At 37.9% G+C, this 5,869-nt stretch overlaps 1 pseudogene across 1 annotated transcript; it reads right to left on the reverse strand.

Moving 5' to 3' along the window:
• Positions 1-220: 220 nt before the first annotated feature.
• LOC143608089 (beta-glucosidase-like SFR2, chloroplastic) lies at positions 221-5,437 on the reverse strand (annotated as a pseudogene). Its single transcript, XR_013149138.1, has 10 exons — positions 5,228-5,437; positions 4,409-4,730; positions 4,195-4,332; positions 2,966-3,131; positions 2,656-2,877; positions 2,407-2,574; positions 1,261-1,494; positions 1,023-1,172; positions 799-928; positions 221-467 (listed from the first exon to the last, which is right to left on the reverse strand). The product of XR_013149138.1 is annotated as a beta-glucosidase-like SFR2, chloroplastic (transcript).
• Between the last annotated feature and the right edge of the window lie 432 nt (positions 5,438-5,869).

A 5,869-nucleotide genomic window follows, 5' to 3' on the forward strand; every position in this document is an offset into this window, starting at 1 on the left:
TAATTATAGATCAAGGATTTTTATTTTTATTTTGTCAAAAGTAGACAGATCAAAACTGTTCTAGACAAGGTTTATAATGCTGCTGTGATTAGGACAAACGAGAATAGGAACAGAAGCGTGAACGACTGCGATTGGGACTATGATCTCAAAATGTTATTATATAAGGTACTGTTTTATGTGTTATCAAAAAATTACAAAAGTTTTAAACTAATCACTTCTTCATAACTCTATGAATAACCGAGTATGGACATATAGTGGTCAAATAGTCAAAGTATGTTTTCTTCAGTTTGCATAAGCTAGTTCATTGTAATCCTCCAAATCTTCACCTTTCCTCCTCCTGAGGGGAAGAGGTCGGGTAATAAATCTTTAAAATCGGCTAACCGGGTCTTGTAATCCTTCCATCTCGGAATGTCCAAACCGCCAATCCCGTTCTATATATGCTCGCCAAATTGGTTCATCAAGGCCTCCTGTAAATACATACATTCAAATATTCAACTCCAATACAAATCAAGGTCTGCGTTCAACATATGCTCGCCAAATTGCATACATTATCCAATATTTTTATTTACAGTTAATGCTATAAAAAACCAGCATACTTATTTATTTTCCACGAAAAAATCACTCAAACCTAACTTTAATATATTAAAGTCCCTAAACTTGTTGAAAATACATGAAACATGTCTAATGATTTTGATATATTAAAGTTTGTTTAACTATGATTATGTAAAAGTGTAATGATATTGTACGTTCATTTTAATATTAATTTGTTTTGAAGAAAGAGAAGTGAGCATTGATTACCTGCATACATTAACCCGTGTTTGTTTACTGCACGGTAAAAAGGTCTTGTTTTCTTCTCTCGGGCGGCTTTTTGAAGTTCATGCCATGCTTTGTTTCTATCTTCCCGTGAAATTTTACCAGAAGTAACTATCTGATATATATTCAAGATAACATCCAAGTAATTAAAATGATATATATAAAATAGAAGACAGAACAGATAAGAAATTTTAATGACAGGATTTTGCCTTTGAGAACAGATGGTACGAGGGACGTGGGACCCGTGCAATATCATTAAAACGGTCAACGGCCACAAGCCCAAACTTGGGCCCATAACCATCAGCCCACTCCCAATTGTCAGATATGGTCCAAAACAAGTACCCGAGCACTCGAACACCCTGCATGGTTAACATCCAAGTTACCAAGAAAGTCAAACTTTGACCTTTTTTGTGTCATTTAATGCAGAATTATAACATACATACATACCATCATCATGGCTCCATAAATTGCAAGTAGATGCTCTAAAATGTATGGTCTTCGTATCAAATCTGTTTCATCGGATACACCGTTTTCAGTGATGATAAAAGGAAGTTTAAGATGTTTGTATCTTTCGTGGTAGTGTAACAGAACACGAAACAAGCCGTCTGGGTATACTCCACGTCCAGATTCACTATATTCATCGTTTTCAACTAACTTTAGTCCTGCACCACATATTACTTCCTGTAGAAAAAAAAAACAAATAAAAGTTGCATCATTTCAGTTTTCACTCATAGAATTTGAATTAAAACACACAAATTGATATAAGTAGCAATATAGTTTTATGAGAAAATTATGAAAGTAGCCATTTTATTTGAGTGACTTATACCTTTATATTTATAGTTATGTCAGAACAGTTTCGTTAATATAGTCATGAGAAACGTGAATCATTGGTCGCCTATCTACTTTACTTGCCTGAACCCAAAATATTTCACTTTATATGCTAATGGCAATACATACGCGATATGGTGTTGCGTATCATGCTATATTAAGGCATGATTGATGGGAAAAAGTTTGATACGTGATTAAAAGTAACTACGCGACACTCAGTTTCTGGCTAAACAAGTGATTTGCTACTGACATGGTAATGCAGGTATAAAAATGACTACTTTGGAAAAAAGTCGTAAACCGAACCGTATCCGTGACCGGAAAAAACCGAACCTAATTATGAATTCGGTTCCACAAATCTTGCTTGTTCTGATAACTGAACCGAAATCGAATAACCGAACTGAATAAACCGAGTAAATCGGTTTAATCTGTTGAATGTAGTTCGGTCAGACACATTTCAAATTCTGATTGATTCAGTTTTCAGTTGGCGCAAGATAATTTTTTTTAATCATATTCGAATCAAATTAAACCAATATCCGAACCGATGAACACCCCAACCTTCATGATTTTTCTACCTTTCTCAGGTAAAATCATAACAATTAAGGAAACTATAAATACATGTTGCTAATCATAGCATTTTTCCATTTTACAAAATAAGTGAATAGGCAGGGGATTAAATAGTGCACTAAGGTATCAACATACAATCTAATTATTTAAAAAGAATAAAGAAAATACAGTTAAATATGAAAAAGAATATAACAAATATACCTGACCATAGTAATTTATTCCTATGAAGTCCATTTTATGAGATTATCATCCATAAATGGGAAAAGACTCAAAGAGTTAGCCAGTGAAACAGCAGCAACATCAAAGAGGCCATACGGGCGCATGAAAGATACATGGTGGGCCACTCCCACTATTGGGCTTAACAATACACTGCTAACCAATATTAAACACACAGTTGTGTTACATGTACAATGCAATATAAATTAAATGATTATAGTTTTAACAGATAACCTTTGTTCATGTATATAATAATATGCCTGCGAGTGCGCAACAGCAATCCAATGCATCGTTTGATTATAAACACCAGTCGGTAGAGCAGAAGTAGCAGCCTCCAGCATGTCAGGATGACCACCGGGCCAAGCACCAGCACAGTAAGTCAACATACAGAAAACATGAGGCTCGTTAAATGTGATCCAATAGTCAACAAGCTCAAATAAGTTGTCAACCACCACCCTGCAGCATGTTTTCCAATAACACATCAGACAAAATCCTAATTTAATAATGTTTAATGTTTGTGTGTGAAGTAAACCGTAAACATAACCTAGTAAAGTCCATGAAGTAGTTAACTGTTTTCTCTAACTTCCATCCTCCATAATCACCAGCCACGGAGGAAGCGAGTGATGGAACAAAGTCAACATGACCTTCATATTATAATGTTGAACTCTGCTGATGATCCATCTGTACCGCTCTAGTGCTGCATAGTTAATCTTACAAATACCAATTCAACTCGGGAAAACAAAAGAGAAAGAGAAAATAGATGAAAAAATTACACGGATGAACTAACGCATAAACATAACATAAATGGTTCATGACATGAATGGAGGTTAATTTTTTCTGTTAAATGGGTGTAAACTGACTAAAATGTCAGGTTGGGTCAGGTTGAGCTGTAAACGTAACATAGACAGTCCTTGACATGGATGGAGGTTAGTTTTTTGTTAAATGGGTGTAAAATGACTAAGCTGCCCTTTACAATTAATACAGATCAGGTTGACCTGTAAACAAAACATAAATAGTCCTAGACGTAGATAAGAGGCTAGTTGAATAGTGTTAAATGACTAAAATGCCCTTTAAAACTAGTACAGATCAGGTCCAGTCAGGCTGACCCATAAACACTTTTGTCCATTTTTATAGAAAACATAGCATTCCCATCGATTACAAAACAAAACTATCAGTATAATAATCTAAATCCTATAAATTTATGAGGTTTCATGCATTAATAATACACTTCGTGTGACTATTAACCCATTTCACTTGTTCAACCCGTTACCCTTTTTAGCCAAATAGTTTTCATTTGGACAAAAACTAACCCAAATTAACTATCATACCTGCTTGCGGTGTGCGCATATAATGTATATAGGTGTGAACCCTCGGGTGGGCAAAAATAAAAATTGCACTAATTTTGACGTTATTTTACTAATCTCGTGAAAATAACGTTAAAAGTGGCGGAAGGTTAATCAGGCATCATGTGGTGGCGTTGATAGCCGAAAGACAAGGGCACATGCACCAATCAGCCGGTGTCCCGATGATTGAGTGCTATGTGCCTTATGTCCAAGCTTGATGCAAAACTACTATCGAGCCAGGGGTCTCACCGGAAGCAGCCTCTCTATCCCTATGGGATAGAGGTAAGGCTGTCTACATCTTACCCTCCTCAGAACATACCATAGCATTGCTATTGATGATGATGATGATGATGATGATGCAAGTAAGTCAAAGTTTCCACCAGTACATTGTGGCTACAATCATCTAAACAAAACATATAATACTGCTTACTGAATCTTTAAGGCCATTGAGTGGTTCCTTTGGCATAATTCTGGTCCAATCGATCCCCATTCTGAAGACCTTAACACCAGTATCTCTAGCAACTTTAATTCCGTATCAGGATCAGACCAAAACCTTAACCTTTCCTCCCTAAAAGCCATATAATGTGATGAATTAGTTACTTATGTAACGAAAGCTAACCGATGCAAGTTTTTATAAGGCTTACGGATTTGGAACATTGTGCCAAGCAGCTACATTATGTGGTTCTTCTTCACTAGTGGATACTTCTTCTTCAATATATTTGACAAGGCCTCTAATTTTGGCTTCCATTGCAACCCTAAGAGTTTTCTTTTTCTTTACTGGTGTATGAGCTTGCTGAGATCCAGCGTCACCAGCTGCAGAAGCCATTATTGCATCTGTCGGTTTATTATTCTCTGCGGTTGAATCTTGTTTATCATCTTGTGCAAACTGAAGCCATGCATCATTTAGCCTGTCTTCAACATGCGCTGGTGCTGTTGCTAACCCGAAAAAGAAATCTTCGTGTTCTTCTATATTAAATCATGTCATGAGCCATGAGCAAATAATCAACTAGTTGTGTCTGGTCACTAAGAATATGGTATGTAAGTTTATTTCAATTAACTAAGCTCAATAACAGGGCAGAACACTTAGCATAACTAAAACCAGTAAATAGACATGTGTCATTTATTTATTACTACTTCCTAAATCAGCACAAGTTTCAATAACAGCAAGCAAGCAAGCAGCATAGGTCAACAACAATGTTGACTGACTGATTGTAACAATACACAAATCACTTTCAAAACAACAATCTCATAAATTCAACACTCAAAAACAATATCGATCATCGCATAAACCCGGTTATTTACAAAAGGGTCGGGACCCAAGAATACCAACAAACGGGTCCGGGTCGGGGTTGACCATTTCTTTTTACATAAACCGGGTTAGACCCACCAGAATTTCAGGGCCCGACCCTGTTGTAAATAACCCAAAAAAAGAATAGTATTATCAGAGTGCAAGTGAAAGGTACCGTCATCAGAGTCGGAATTGACGTTGAAGAGTGCGAGAGTGTCATCGATCGGAGAGTCAAACGGAGCCAGGTTTCTATTCCGGTAACGGGAGAAGGATACGGCGTTGGCAGCCACGGTGATACCTGCTAGAACTCCGGCGAGCTTCGTCGCCGTCACAATCAGAGACATTTAAGCCGGCGAGGAAGATACGTGACACGTGGATATTATGTTATCATGCTCATGCTCATGCTCATGCTCATGCTCATATCCTTGAAACGGTGTCGTAAACATCACGGCTTACGTCTCACCGCGGCTTCATCTCACCGCTTCATCTCATCTCACCGCGGCTTCATCTCACCGCTTCATCTCACCGCGGCTTCATCTCACCGCGGCTTCATCTCATCGCTTCATCTCATCTCATCTCACCGCGGCTTCATCTCACCGCTGCTAGGGTTCCTTTCAATCACATCACGGCTTCATCTCACCGCGGCTTCATCTCACCGCTGCTAGTCTTGTTATTTTGAAATCTTCACGGCTTCATCTCACCGCTGCTTCTGTTCGTAACCCTAATTACTAACCGCTACCCGTGCAACAGAGGAAGAGGGAGAGAGTGACAACGGACACCACCGACTAGCTAGGGTTCATCGAACGCGCAGCCGGGT

The sequence above is a fragment of the Bidens hawaiensis genome, unplaced genomic scaffold (assembly GCF_021521415.1).
Source record: "Bidens hawaiensis isolate Kalapana, Puna unplaced genomic scaffold, B.hawaiensis_p1.1 tig00096951_1, whole genome shotgun sequence".
NCBI lineage: Eukaryota > Viridiplantae > Streptophyta > Magnoliopsida > Asterales > Asteraceae > Bidens > Bidens hawaiensis.